At 41.7% G+C, this 16,038-nt stretch overlaps 1 non-coding gene across 1 annotated transcript; it reads right to left on the bottom strand.

Moving 5' to 3' along the window:
• Positions 1 to 5,362: 5,362 nt before the first annotated feature.
• Positions 5,363 to 5,499, bottom strand: LOC119948294. The gene has a single exon (XR_005456700.1). It is a non-coding gene; the product is annotated as a small nucleolar RNA SNORA7 (small nucleolar RNA).
• Positions 5,500 to 16,038: the final 10,539 nt, after the last annotated feature.

Below are 16,038 nucleotides of genomic sequence, written 5' to 3'. Positions count from 1 at the left end.
GTCATTAGATGGGGTTCATTAATGGAAGTACCTGTTGTATAACCACTTAGTACAGTGCTCTACACGTAGTAAGTGCTCAATAAATATGATTGATTGATTGTAGGTAGTGAAAGAGTGGGAAAGAAAATTGAGGTAGGTGGAGTCCACCGTCAGCCACAGAACTTCATACTCTTCTCCATGTTGGCCCAGAGGACTGGACCAGGGGATCTAGATTTACTCCAAAGTTCCCCTTGTCTGAGACAAGCCAGGAGAGTAACATGGAGGTCAGTGAAAAAACAAATATAAAGGGAGAACTGGATGACCTCCTCCTACAGCTTTTCTCCTGCCTGATCCTAGGTCTGGTTGGGCCTTAAACAATGTGACCTAGCAGTGGACTATTCTAGCAGATAGATCAGCCTGGCAGGCAATAACTAAAAGAGCTTAACTTGACCAGAGACTTCATGAAGATCAAGATAAAGTTTTATAAATAGCTATATATGCTGTAAGTAGCAAACATAGCAGCACAGCAAAGAACCATTTTTATGTGATTATTATCATTGTATTTGTTCAGCCCATATTATATGTCAAGCACTGTTCTAAGTGCTGGGGTAGATACAAGGTAATCAGATTGGACACAGTCTCTGCCCCACAAGGGGCTCACTCACCTTGCCCCCTCCTTCGTTACCTAGCTATTCTCCTACTACAACCCAACCCATACACTTTGCTCCTCTAATATCAACCAACTCACTGTACCTCGATCTCATCTATCTTGCCACTGACCTCTCACCCACATACTGCCTTTGGGCTGGAATGCCCTCCCTCTTCATATCTGACAGAAAATTACTCTCTCTACCTTTAAAGATTTATTGAAGGCACATCTTCACCAAGAGCCCTTCTGTGACTAAGCCCTCATTTCCTCTTTTTCCACCCCCTTCTGTGGCACAATGATTTGCTCTCTTCATTCATCCCTCCCTCAGCCCCACAGAATTTATGAACATATCCATAATTTATTTATTTATATTGTCTGTCTCCCCCTCTAGGTTGTGAGCTCATCATGGGCGGGGACTATATCTACCAACTCTTTTAGATTGTACTCTCCCAAGCACTTCGTAAAGTGCTTTGCACACAGTAAGCACTCAGTAATATGATTGATTGGATTGAATTGACTTGAGGGCCCTCACTTGTGTGCAGACCTCTTCCCTGGTTGATGTGTGTCTACAAGTTGTTCTCCTTATCCAGTATATGTCTATGGCTCTCCTTTTCTCCTTAGCTCCACTCTCCTGGAAACCAGGCCTCAAATTCAAACCTCCATTTGAAATGAAAAGCTTGCTATTGTGAAATAACATCAATCAATCAATGGCATTTATTGAGTGCTTACTGTGTGCAGAGGACTGTACTAAGAGTTTGGGAGAGTATAATATTACAGAGTTGGCAGACGCTATCCTTGCCCTCAAGGAACTGAGAATCCAGTCGGAGTGCATCATCTTTGACAACATGCGGCAGTTATGTATGTGACTTTTAGGTGTGGGCCCTGGGGCAATATAGAGATGGAATGGTAATTTTAATTTTTTTTGGCCTCCCTGCTTCCTATAGGGTGGCTTTGGAATGCATCATTTTGAGATTTTACACACACTTCCTGAGACTGTAGTGGTCCCTGGCCCTTCGGGAATGACTAGACCTTCAAAGTGAGCTACTTTCTAGCAGAAAACATAGAAGAGAGTTGACTGGACGGTGTTTTTCTCTCTGAGGTTCCAGAAGTTCTGTTGCGCCTGCCTGAGCAGGAAGGGGACCATAGGGCTTAATAGATCTCCGAGTCATGAAAGACCATGAATTCAAACTCAGCCAGCTACACTTCCTTTAGAAATGAGTCTGAAAAGAATAACATGAACGAAATACAGCCATAATAGCAATTACTGAAAAATCAATCAATGGTATTTATTAAGCACTTACTGTGGGCAGAGTACTGTGATGAGTACTTTAGCGAGTACAATACAACAGTTGGTGGATGTATTGGAGAAGCAGCGTAGCTAAGTGGAAAGAGCACGGGCTTGGGAGTCAGAGGTCATGGATTCTAATCCAGCTCTGCCACATGTCAGCTGTGTGACTTTGGGCAAGTCACTTAACATCTCTGTGCCTCAGTTACCTCATCTGTAAAATGAGGATTAAGACTGTGAGCCCCATGTGGGACAAGCTGATTACCTTGTATCCCCCCAGCGCTTAGAACAGTGCTTTGCACATAGTAAGTGTTTAACAAATTCCATTATTATTATTATTATTATTATTATTATGTATTCCCTGCCCACTGAGAACTAGCATTCTCAAGGGGGAGAAATACATTAATATAATTGAATACATACATGGATCTGTACATAAGTTCTGTGGGGCTGAAGGTGGGTGAATATCAAGTGCTCAAAAAGTACAGAAAGAAAACAATTCTGGATTGAGATGGGAATGGAGGAAGGCTAATTAAAATGCATACTGATTTTGCTAATCCTTGCAGAGAAAATTCAAAGGAAGTTGAAAAACTGAAGGAATTATTTCTAGACAAAGACTCTGAAAAGCAAAGACTTGAATGATGCTAGAAAAAAGGGAAAACACTATAGGAGCAAGAAAACAGGTCTATCAGTAAAGGAACAGAATAAATCCCCATTTACACCTAGTTATCCTCATAATACCCAATTTAGCTTCATTTTGTAGATATATGTGCACACTAAATAAAATCTATTACAACCTAGATTTATAGACAGTGGATAGACTATTAAATACTGCATAGGCCTTTGGGGTAAAATAAAAACAAACACAATTTGATCCAGTTACAGAGCATTTAAGTTCATTTTTAAAGGAAAGATTTTCTGGTTCCCCCCACCAAATACATTTTTCACATTGTTTGGAGATCACAGAAAAGATGATGTGAAATCCTGATTACGTGTCTGAAAAGTTGAAATTTCCACATGGTGGCAGTAATGAGTTGTGAAGTTCAGACTGAGTGCAGACATTTCACATCTCCTGGAGTAGAAATCCCTTCTAAAATAAGATATGCATAGGATAAGGCTAAGAATGATATAGAATTAAAAGACATGGTGAGTGCTCCTTCTAATTCCTGTTGTGTTGACTATATTGCAATTCAAGACCACTAAAACACAGCCACAATTAGGTAAGCCATCATCTTAACTGGTCAACCAATGTTTTTATTAAAAAACATATCTCACCAATGCAATGCTTCAGATAGAGGATTAGACTTTGTTAGACCCAGACAGGTCGCTCATTTCCTAATTCCTCTCTTCAGCAAAGATATTCATCTTAGTCATTTCCTGAGCTTTTGGGAAATTCACGAGCACCTATAGTACATTTTTTCTCTTTTGGATTTGATGCAATCAACAGTTCACATAATTGAACATGTGTGGGCCTGATCCCATATTCTGTACTGGAACAAAGATTCAATTCATCATTTTACAACAGAAGTTTGGCTCACATTGACAATGGAGGATCAGGACTTATGTGGGGGTGTGTGATGCAGGATTATGTCCTTATGATTGGATGGATTAAAATTATAAATCTGCAAAATATTCAGAGGGATTGACAGCATGCTTTACTGAGCGGTAATATCTTACCAGAACAGTGGTGTAGGTTCTGTCAGTAACTGGAACGCTTTTATGAGGTTATTCAATTGCCCTTAAGCTCAGCTCTTCTCTCTTTCTCAAACCTGATCTGAGCAGGTGGTCCCATATCAAGATTTCATGGTTAAAGCCCTTTTGACATTTTACCAATGTTATACTATCCCGTGAGGGCAATGATCATGCAAAAATAATGTTGCTTATAGGCCAATCAGCTGGTAAGAACAAGGGTAGGTGGCAACAACGGCCTGTAACATTAGTATCACATGCCAATTTTCCCCAGGGTATCCTGATAGAGTTGTAAACTTCCATGGCATCTGCTGCAGCATTTGGACCGGACATTACAGCAGGTGGGGATAACCATTTCAAAATGCTCATCCTTTAATATCTTGCCTCTTCTAGAAGCACACAGAAACAACAGGCAAATTGTGTCTCTTATAGATGCCATTAAACAGACTTCCATATGCAGCTGCCAAGTGAAAGTCAACTGATGCAATGCAAGGTGGGTACTCAAGATTACCATTAGGAAGGCCCCTTGGCAGCAGTGGTATAATAGTTGACCTGGATGCCACAGAGCAGATGGAAACAGTAATAAATGTCAGAGTTGGAGTACTGGAGTCCTATTTATGCTCCCTGTTCCATCACTGAGAAGGGAAGCATATATGCAAATGTTCCAGAAAGGACACAAATGTTTTCAAAGGCTTTGTCATTTTCTCAGTTCACAAAATAAGACTTATATACAATGACTTGAATATTCCTCCAGAGAAAATAACTGTAAGAATTGAATCTGGGGAAACAGATTGCTTCTGAGGGAAAATTGAAGTAAATAAAATATTAAACAAGTTTCTGAAGCTGAATTTTTCTTCCTTTTTTTTCCCTGAGTATATCATCACCCATCAGCAGGATATTAAAGCTGTATGTACCACCACAGCCGTGAGAGTTGCCATGTGCTGGAACAACCACAGACTCATTCACTCCAAAATCAAGCTAGTGATGCAACCAGGATCGAATACAACCTGTCCATCGAAAAGCAGTGGTAGCCAAAACCTCAATCCAGTTAACATCAAGCTCCTGGAGAATAAAGAAAATTATAAGGCACTCCATGACAACATCCCAGCAGCTCTGTTAGAACATGTAACCCCAGCAACGAGTAATGATGTGAAAAGTGAATGAACACTTATCTGAGAACTGAAAATCAGGGCAAGGATATGCCATCAAGACTGTTTTGATGAAACAAATCATGTTGAAAAAAACTCTTTGCAGCAAAACACGAAATGCATTAGTTCCTCCCCATTCAAGTTTTGCAGTTACAACATAGTGGTGCTCTACAAAAACCTGCCAGGGGACATACTAATTGAACTGAGAAACACAGTATTGAAGAGATATGTTGACTGCCACTAAACTAAGAACTAAACTAACATCACTAAAGAAGCATAATAGTCTTAGCCACATTATCAAGGCACCACTGGCAAGTACAGGACAGGTGGAGAACCACCCTCATCATAGACAAGGCAGAAATCTTAGGCAGATGGTCAGAACACTATTGTCTTGTCTCATGCCATCAAGTCGTTTCCGACTCATAATGACACCAAGGACACATCTCTCCCAGATGCCCCGTTATCCATCTGCAATCATTCTGGTAGCATATCCATAGACTTTTATTGGTAAAAATACGGAAGTGGTTTACCATTGTCTCCTTCTGCGCAGTAAACTTGAGTCTGACCCTCGACTCTCTCCCATGCCACTGCTGCCCAGCACGGTGAGTTTTGACTTGTAGCAGATTGCCTTCCACTCGCTAGCCACTGCCCAAGCTAGGAATGGAATGAGTATGCCTCTGCTTGACTCTTCCTCTCATAGCCGAGACTGGTAGAGTACTGGAAACTCTCCAGTGCAACCCTGTGAGGGGCAGAACACTATAGTGAACTTCTAAACATACCTTCCATCATTAGCAGGAGGTCTCTTGAAGCATAGAACACTGGCCAATATGTGAAAGCCTGACCTGAGCTCCAGGTTTGGAGGAAGTAAGTTCTGTAAGTCAAAGCTATGAACAATAGAAAGTTACCTAGATCCCATGATGCTTCTGGAGAAATCTATACCAAGGAAGGGGCCTAATCTAGAGACACCTGCACTGGTTCTTCCTCAACACCTGGAACATAGAGGAAATGCCTCAGGAATGCAGAGATGCCACTATAAATCCCATCAGATGGCAGATGTGGAATTAACAGGGTACCTCATTGCTTTCCATTACATATACATTTCTAGTCAGGATCCAGCTGGATAGACTACTGAAGAGCATAGACCACTATCATTACCTGAATCCCAATGTGGCTCCAAAACAAAAGGCAGCACAGCAGATTGTGATCTTCGTCATGTGACAAATACATGGGAAGTTTAGAGAGTAACACCACCACCTCTATGCTGTGTTCATTGACCTTAGTAAAACATTTGATTAGCATCAACAGACCAGGGCTCTGGCAATGGTTTAAGCAAATTTTACTCTCTTGAAGATTTTACCAAAATCCTTAGTTGACAAAATCTTCATTATATATTTGGTTAAACCAAAGTTGAAGGTGCCTTGTCTAACTTTTTCCCTAACAAGATCAGAGTGAGTCAGGGTTTTGCAGTAGATCCTATACTGTTCAGCCTATTCTAGGTCACCATGCTTCTGAATACAATGACTGATGTGGAATCAGGAGTTAGAATACATTTCCAATCCTCTGGGAAATTCTTCAAGCAAAAGAGATTCAAGCAATATCAACAAAAGTCTTTGAGGGTTAGAAGAACTGCTATATATAGATAACTGTGCTATGAATAAGAAGACAAGTGAATGATTTTGAATTGCTTTGCACATTTGGCACAGTGCTATCGACTGACAATATGTCTGAAAAAAGAAGTTATGTATCAGCCAATGCTCCAAAAACCCTTTGTTCAAGGAAACATTTTCATTTGCCATTTGGAGGTTAATGCTGCCTCTGAATTCTGCTCCATAAATGTTACACTACCCAACCATGCATAGATACTCTGATTTAACCAGAGTAGAAAAAAGAATCACAAAGACCAATATGGCTTGTGACCCAATTGCAGGTCTATGAAAGCTTTTGTGATGTTCAATCCCCTCTATGGCTAGACCTACAAAGAATTCACACCCAGATTTCAGAAGTGTTTCACCAGCATCATCTAGGAAGACTACTTGCTGTGCTTGGGCTAACCACTTAACTTCTCATTGCCTCAGTTACCTCATCCATAAAATGGGGATTAATCAATCAATCAATCAATCAATCGTATTTATTGAGCGCTTACTATGTGCAGAGCACTGTACTAAGCGCTTGGGAAGTACAAATTGGCATCACATAGAGACAGTCCCTACCCAACAGTGGGCTCACAGTCTAAAAGGGGGAGACAGAGAACAGAACCAAACATACCAACAAAATAAAATAAGTAGGATAGAAATGTACAAGTAAAATAAATAAATAAATAGATAAATAGAGTAATAAATATGTACAACCATATATACATATATACAGGTGCTGTGGGGAAGGGAAGGAGGTAAGACGGGAGGATGGAGAGGGGGACGAGGGGGAGAGGAAAGAAGGGGCTCAGTCTGGGAAGGCCTCCTGGAGGAGGTGAGCTCTCAGCAGGGCCTTGAAGGGAGGAAGAGAGCTAGCTTGGCGGATGGGCAGAGGGAGGGCATTCCAGGCCCGGGGGATGACGTGGGCCGGGGGTCGATGGCGGGACAGGCGAGAGCGAGGTACAGTGAGGAGATTAGTGGTGGAGGAGCGGAGGGTGCGGGCTGGGCAGTAGAAGGAGAGAAGGGAGGTGAGGTAGGAGGGGGCGAGGTGATGGAGAGCCTTGAAGCCCAGGGTGAGGAGTTTCTGCTTGATGCGCAGATTGATCGGTAGCCATTGGAGGTTTTTGAGGAGGGGAGTAATATGTCCAGAGCGTTTCTGGACAAAGATAATCCGGGCAGCAGCATGAAGTATGGATTGAAGTGGAGAGAGACACGAGGATGGGAGATCAGAGAGAAGGCTAGTGCAGTAGTCCAGACGGGATAGGATGAGAGCTTGAATTAGCAGGGTAGCGGTTTGGATGGAGAGGAAAGGGCGGATCTTGGCAATGTTGCGGAGCTGAGACCGGCAGGTTTTGGTGACGGCTTGGATGTGAGGGGTGAATGAGAGAGCGGAGTCGAGGATGACACCAAGGTTGCGGGCTTGTGAGACGGGAAGGATGGTAGTGCCGTCAACAGAGATGGGAAAGTCAGGGAGAGGACAAGGTTTGGGAGGGAAGACAAGGAGCTCAGTCTTCGACATGTTGAGCTTTAGGTGGCGGGCGGACATCCAGATGGAGATGTCCTGAAGGCAGGAGGAGATGCGAGCCTGGAGGGAGGGGGAGAGAGCAGGGGCAGAGATGTAGATCTGGGTGTCATCAGCGTAGAGATGATAGTTGAAGCCGTGGGAGCGAATGAGGTCGACAGTGAGCCCCATGTGGGACATGGACTGTGTTCAACCTGATTACTTCTTATCTACCTCAGCTCTTAGGACTGCCCAGCACATAGTAAGCGCTTAACAAAAATCATTTAAAAAAAAAAGACAGAACAAGATCACCAACAATGAGGTCCTGGAATTCAGTCACATCACCAGCAATGTACTCAGCAGCACAACGTCACCAGGTGGGATGTGTGAAGCAAATTCACTGCTTATTTATTCACCTATTTATTCATATATTTCATTCAACCATACTATTATTTTATCAGGCATATCCCTTTTTCTCCCTCCCTTTTTCCTTATCTGTCTCCCCCATCAGACTGCTAAATGCCTCGAGGACAGGAAACATGCCACTGATATCTGTTCTATACTCCCAAGCATTTTGAACAGAGCTCTACACACTAACACTCGATAAATAATACTGATTAATTGTTAGATTGACAATAGATAATAGCAGATCACACAAGCAGCTACTGTATGGGGAGCTGAAAAGGAATGTACTTAAGTTAGGCAGGCTGAGTAATTTAAAGACATAGCAAAGCACAGTCTCAAACAATGTGACATAACACTAGACAGTTTGGACACCACTCTAGCAACCAGTACAGCCTGGCATGCAGCAATTCAGAGATGGTTCATGTTTCTGATTAGAGGTCTTGCAAAGACTGGAATACCTAGAAGCAGGCCTGAAAACAGAATCAATCCCTTTATGGGACAAACATATTACCACAGCAAAGAATTACCTTACATTAATCTGCCCACAATATAGAAGGGAATGTCAGTCACACATCTGTCTTTTCTACCACACTTGCATACATGTACAGGACTTTTATGAAAAGTATAGGACCTCATAACTCATCTTGGAGTAAAGGACCATTATGTAACAATCATTTCATCATTATAACTCTTATTTCCTCCCTCTTTCCCTTAATTGCCACTTTTCAAAGATACACGAATGCAACTGATATTCTCCTTTTTCTTTGCCATTTATAACTCTCATCGACACTCCCTTCATCTTGCAAAGAGCAGGCCATTCCAAATTGTTCCTGGATATCTGAACAACGCATGCATACACTTCAAGGACTATTACTGAGGGGGATATACACCACTAAAAAAACTGGATTGATTTCGCATTGACTCCCTGAGTTATATTACACTGCACTCTTGTATTGCACTGGTGACTGCAAAAGTCTGAATTCTGGGTCTTCGCTCTCTACCTCTGGTGTAGTTTCTTATGCTTGGAATGAATGACAGCAGCTGTAAGATATCCAGTGTTTTTAAAAGTGCTTTGTCAGAATAAAGTCACGCTAAATTCTATTTGTTCAAGTGAAAGTCTACTTGAAAGTACTCTTTTTGGCTCATTAGGGTATTAAGATGATATGGTTGTGTGAAGCAATGAAAAAATAGTCTGAAAAAGAAAAAAACTCAATAGGGATATTGGCATGAAAGCTTTGTTTTATTACATTGATATGAGCTTTTTGAATCCTCTTTCATTAAGGCTATTTTATATTCACTAACAAGAGGCATTAAAAATATATATTTCTCCCTAAACTCAAACCTCACAGCTACTGAAAAGCTTGAGATACCTTAATAAAAACAGTTCATCAGAGATAGCAGTAGATTTTTGAAGTGCAAAATGGTCAAAGAAACTCCCTCTGTGGCGGCTGAATAGAAGTAAATAGGACAGAATATCTTGAGGTATCTTGACATGTTATTTTCCCTGAAAAGAATGCAATGCAAGGACACAAAGCAAACTAAGGTGTCCTCACCTTGAATTAGAAATATACTGCCCAGATACTTCCAACTCTTTCAAATAATGTTTTTAATTATCTCTCAAAATGAAACCATCACTAGTATCCTCCGGTCAAAATATATTAATCATAATCTGTTACCAATACAGTAGGCCAGTCTGGAAATATTTTTATGAGCTGGAAAAATTTTCTGTAACCCTATATTACTTAGTTGTGTCTATTCTACTGCTTACGGCAATGGAGTTCATTAGATATAATATTAGTGCTGTGGACCGTATTTCCATTTTGATTTAAGTTCTAACTTTCCTACATACTGAATAATGCATATAAATTCAGAAGTCTTCCAAATATAGTAAAAACCGTGTTAGCCGTCACCTTACCAATCAGAAAGCTCTACGAACAGCATTTTGGGTAGTAGCAAAAAAGGTCATTCTTGTGGAAAATGAATTGTCATTATTTGAGTTTTCCTGGTCTATAGGCACTCCTCTGGACTATTCGTATAAACTCTGCTAATCCAATTAGTCAACAGCTTCAGATGTCATTTGTTCATTCATTTAATTGTATTTATTGAGCACTTACTGTGTGCAGAGCACTGTATTAAGTGCTTGGGACGTACAAGTGGGCAACATATAGAGGCAGTCCCTACTCAACAACAGACTCACAGTCTAGAAGGGGGACCCAATCATGTGTTCCTGATGCATGTAACAGAGTCCAAGTTGTTGTAGTAGTAGTAGGAGGAGGAGGAGCAGTAGAAGTGGTAGTAATTTTACTATTTGTTGAGCATCCACTCGGTACAATGCATTGGTACTAGGTGTTTGGAAAGTACAGAATGAAGAAATGACACAATCCCTGCCCACAAGCAGCTTAATGAAGGAGACAAGCATAAATATATTCACAGGAATAATCAAAATGAAAAGTGAATTTATAATCAAATAGACATATGTACAGAATATTGAGGGTGGGCATACATGAGTTCATAAGTGCTGAAGTTGGCTGATGGGTTTATACAGCACCATAGAATGCTGGGAAATTAATTAGGAAAGGTTTGTTGGATGTGGTAGGATTTTAGGAGGGCCTTGAATGTGGAGAGAGCTATGGATGTAGGGAGGGAAGTAGCTCCAAGTAGGGGGAGCATTATCAGTGAGGGGATGGAGACCGGAGAGATGAAAGGAAGAATCTACCAGAAAGTTGGCTTGAGGGGAACAGAGATAATTGGGGAATGGTGGGTGAGTTCAGATTGGTAAGAAGTGATTTGATGGAGAGCCTTGAAGCCAATATGAAGAGCTTTTGTTTGGTGTACAGAGACACAAGATGACAGTGGAGGGTCTTGAGGGGAGAAGAAATGTGGCCCAAGCAATGTTTCAAGAAGATGATCCATGCAATAACATGTAGTATAGATTGGAGCAGGGAGAGGCTGGAGGGAGGGAGCCCAGTGAAGAGGCTGATGCAATAGCTTACCCATCATGTAGCCAGAGCTTGCATCAGGGTAGTAGCAAGCAGGGTAGTTGGAGAGGAAAGGGAGAAATCAAGAAAAGTTATGTAGGAAGCACAGGCAGAATTCAGCAACAGATTGACTGTGAGAGAGGAAAGAAGCAGAGAGAAGTCGAGGATGACACCAAGGTTGTGGACCTCTGGGACAGAGAGGATGGTTAGAGGGAGGAGTACCTTGGCTTAGTGGAAAGAGCACGAGCCTGGGAGTCAGAGGACCTAGGTTCTAATCTCAGCTTCACCATTTGTAGGCTCTGTGACCTTGGGCAAGTGACTTCTCTGTGTCTGTTACCTCACCTGTAAAATGGGGTTTGAGATTGTGAGCCCCATGTGGGACAAGGGACTGTGTCCAACCTGAATTGCTTGTGTCCACCCCAGCACTTAGTACAGTGCCTGGCACGTAGTAAGCACTTAACAAATAGCACAATTATCATTATTACTGACACTTTTAATTTGAGGTGCTGGCAGGACATCCAAAGGGATATGTCCTGGATGAGAAGATGTGGGACTGGCGATCAGATGAGAGGTCAGGTCCAGGGTAGAGAGACAGATGTGGGAGTTATCCACATAGAGGTAGTAACTGAAGCCCCATGTCCAAGCTACATGGGTTCCTATTGGTTGTTCTGCTAATGTGGTTAATAAATGGCTCTTTCCTCTAAAATCAGTTTCAGGTCATCTCCTAATTTGATCGGTAAATAGTCAGCCAGTCAATAAAATGTATGTAGTGCCAATTGTATGCAGAAAACTCTACTAAGGGTTTGGAAGCGCAAAATATTTGAATGAAAGCCTGGCCAGGGTTCACTGTGATGTTGGTTTCTCATAGACCTACCTGATATTTATCCAATAATTTCATTCAAGTGCTCAGTGCAATTATAGCCCCTCACTGTACAGCCTCCTTGGAGCACCTCATCAGAAAGGACATCACAAGAGGTGTCAAATGTAGCAAAACCTTTGGTGATAAATGAGACTACAAAATAAAGGGCTGCACCATTGAAATCATGTGTTCCATACTTTGAAAAGAATGTGCTGATAATAGAGATTCCTTTTCATGGGCTAGTCCACACTGGTCTCAATCAATCAAATTTTTTGAGCACTTACTGGGTGCAGAGCACTGTAGCAAGCTCTTGAGAGAGTACAGTATAACAGAGTAGGTAGACACATTCCCTGCCCACACCTAAATAAATGGGCTAAGACCTGGGACCTGATAAAATCAGGATCAAGAGCTCAGCTTCGAAAAACAATACAGTCCACAGTGAGGGAGCATGGCGGTCTTTATTCTAAAGAAACTAAAGTTACTGGCATGATAAGGGTGTCCAATTTTGTAGATGTTGGGCTGGTTTATATAAGATTTAAAGCAACAGTTTCAGTTCACTCTAAATAGGTAAATGGATGAAATGTCCACTCCTTTTAGGCATGCTGCTCCCAAAGGTATGAAACTTTGGGCTCATGCATAATTCTGGATTAGATTCAGAGCACAGCATGCAGGAGAATGGCAGTTGAGGGAAAGTTGATGAAAACTGAGTGCCCTTGAGTAAAGTGAAAATGGGGCTCACTTTCAAATCATGTCACGCAGAAAAATACTAAAGGAATATATGGCTCAATGAATCTAGGAAATAATCCAAAACATTGCTTCAAAAAGAATTCCTTTTAAAAGTATTAGCTTATTAACTTATTATCTCATGGATTCACCAAGATAGCAGGGATACCAGTTTAAACAACAGGTTAACTAGCTGGTGGAAGAAAAAAGTCAATTACTGGTATTTATTGAGCACCTACTGAGTGCAGAGCAGTGTACTAAGCTCTTGGGAAAGTACAACAGAAGCAAGGGACGTGTTCCCTGGCCCCATGGAGCTCACAGTCTAGAAAACGATAACATATGGGCTTTAAAGGAAAGATTATTTAATCTTGGTTTCACTGACACTGTCCCCTTCTGGTTCTCCTAATCTCTCCAGCTGCTAATTCTCAACCTCCTTCATAAGCTCCTCGCCTGCCTCCTGCCCCCTAACCATGAGAATCCTTCAAAGCTCAGTTCTAGGTCCCCTTCTATATCTAGCTGTATTTGGAGAACTCATTCACTTCCATGGCTTCAATTACCATCTCTGTGTGGAGGATTCTCAAATCTACATCTTGAGCACTAATCTTTCTCAGTCTCTGCAGTCTCACACTTCATCCTGACTTCACGTGTGTGCATTCATTCATTCAATCGTATTTATTGAGCACTTACTGTGTGCACAGCACTGTACTAAGCACTTGGAAAGTGCAATTCAGCAATAAAAAGAGACAACCCCTGCCCACCCCGGCCTTACAGTCCAGAGAGGAGAGACAGGTATCAAAACAAGTAAACAGGCATCAATATAAATAGAATTGTAGACATATATACATCAAATCAAGTCAACAGGCAGACTTCAGGACATCTCTATTTGGATGTCCCACTGACACCTCAAATATAACATGTACAAAACAGAACTTACCTTCTCACCCAAACCCTGCTCTCTCAGTAACTTTCCTATCACTACAGTCAGAACCCCATTCCTCCCTGTCTCATAAGTCCTTAACCTTGACGTACTACAGAAGTAGATTTGGGAGTCATTTGCATAAAGATGGCAGCAGAAAACACATGAGCAAATGGCCTACCCAGAAAATGAGGTAAGAGTGAGAACAAGGGGTCCAGAACAGAAACTTGCTCTATATCCAGGCTTCTGGCTCCCAGACCACTAGGCTATGCTATCATTGAACATGATTGATTGCTTGATTAGGTTCACTGGATGACAAAAGAGGTACTTTTAGGAAAGAAACAATGCATCATCAATTTCTTGCCCATCCTTACTACCCAGACAAAAGGAATAATAATGACAGTATTCATTAGGTGTTTATTATGTGCCAAGCATCCATCCAATATGCTGTGTTCATACCAGGCTGCAGGGATTTAGCAGCAGCAGAGTGCCCATGAGTTTCTCTCTCCACCACAGCTGGGCAAATCCACTAGCTACCATGCCACCTTCCCTCCACAACTCCCAGGACTGTTGCTCCTGAACAGCCCTAGGCATGCCAGACCTCTCTTGGCCTCTCTCTCCACTCGGAACCCCTCCACCTTCTCAGGGCTCTCATTGTCCTTTTCTGGACAGCCATGTTGCTTCCCTGTGAAACTACATCAGCTTTCTTTCATATTACAGAAGAACCTCCAACCCTTCCTGCTCTATACCACTCTGGTAGACAGAGAAAACCACCTTCAGCCTGTCACCACCTCCATAAATCCTTGCGTAGACCGTGGACTGTGTTGTAGCAGTCACTGTGGCTGTGACTCTGGGCTCTGAGCCACGAGGAGCCTGAAATTCAGGTCCTTCTACCTCAGTACCCCTGTTGAACTTTAGTTTTATTTCATGCTTTTGTCTACCTTATGCTGCCTTAGTGTTTTGTTTTCTCTCTCCTTATATGTCTGTTGCCAGTCCCCTTCCCCCTCTTAAATTTTTAGATTGTGAGTTTCCCTGAGTTCCAGAGAGCATGTCTGATCCCAGCGTGTGTATTTTTTCAGAGTGCTCTGCACACAGTAAGCAAATAATCCATGCTATTACTACTGACTGATTACTATTACCATGGATTGCTTCATTCCTACTACCATTACTACTACTACTACTACTACTATTATTACCACCACAACTACTACTATCATTATGACTACCACTACAAGAGAATGAAAGCGGTGCTATGCAAATCACTAGCAATATTATTAAAACCTTTGCTTGGTTTTCCTGTCCTGGGACTCATCTTATGATGGAAGACACCATCATCACAGTTAGGAGACAGCAACAGAAGACAGACCAGTTGGGGATATGACAATCAGAAATAGGGTGACTCACTTAAAACAGAGCCTTCAAAAAAATCACTGCACAATGAGGGAAGAATGAAAATGGTGCCAGGCAGTGCAGGTAGCAATTGTAAAAGTGCAGCACGAGGCAATCTTTACATTCCTGCAACATGGACGGGATTGTCAGTCATGCACTGGCCTTATCCGTCATCCTCATACATGCTGATTAAAATCTCAATGACAGTAGTGTCACTCTCAAACCTGAATGACAGCTATATATTACAAATACCTGTAATAAGTTTTTTCTTATCCCATAAATTATGGAAATTTCTTGAAGTCAACTAATTGCCTAATCGATCACACCTTAGTAAACTCATTTTCCTGCAAGAGAAATTGATAACTTTAAAGAAGCAGCATGGCTCAGTGGAAAGAGCCCGGGCTTGGGAGTCAGAGGTCTAATCCCAGCTCCGCTACTTGTCAGCAGTGTGACTTTAGGCAAGTCACTTAACTTCTCTGGGCCTCAGTTACCTCATCTGTAAAATGGGGATTAAGACTGTGAGCCTCACATGGGACATCCTGATCACCTTGTATCCCCCCCAGTGCTTAGAATAGTGCTTTGCACATAGAAAGCGCTTAACAAATACCATCATCATTATTATTATTATAACTTTTTTATATAAAAAACAGTGGCTTTGTAGTATATCACAAAGGAAATATAGTCATGTAATACAAGTGACTAGAGCAGTAACTGCAAAAAATACAGAAAGGAAAAAGAGACTAGTGCAGAGTAGGAGAGCAGCCAGAATACAGTAGAAAGCTCGGAAACATTAAACAGGAGATTCATACAATGTATAGTTATTGCAACTATGACTAAAATGGATCATTTTTATACAGCTTCAAATACTGTATTCAATCAATCAATC

The sequence above is a fragment of the Tachyglossus aculeatus genome, chromosome X4 (genome assembly GCF_015852505.1).
Source record: "Tachyglossus aculeatus isolate mTacAcu1 chromosome X4, mTacAcu1.pri, whole genome shotgun sequence".
In the NCBI taxonomy this organism is placed as follows: Eukaryota; Metazoa; Chordata; class Mammalia; order Monotremata; family Tachyglossidae; genus Tachyglossus; species Tachyglossus aculeatus.
This window is presented reverse-complemented; position numbering and strand designations above follow the sequence as displayed.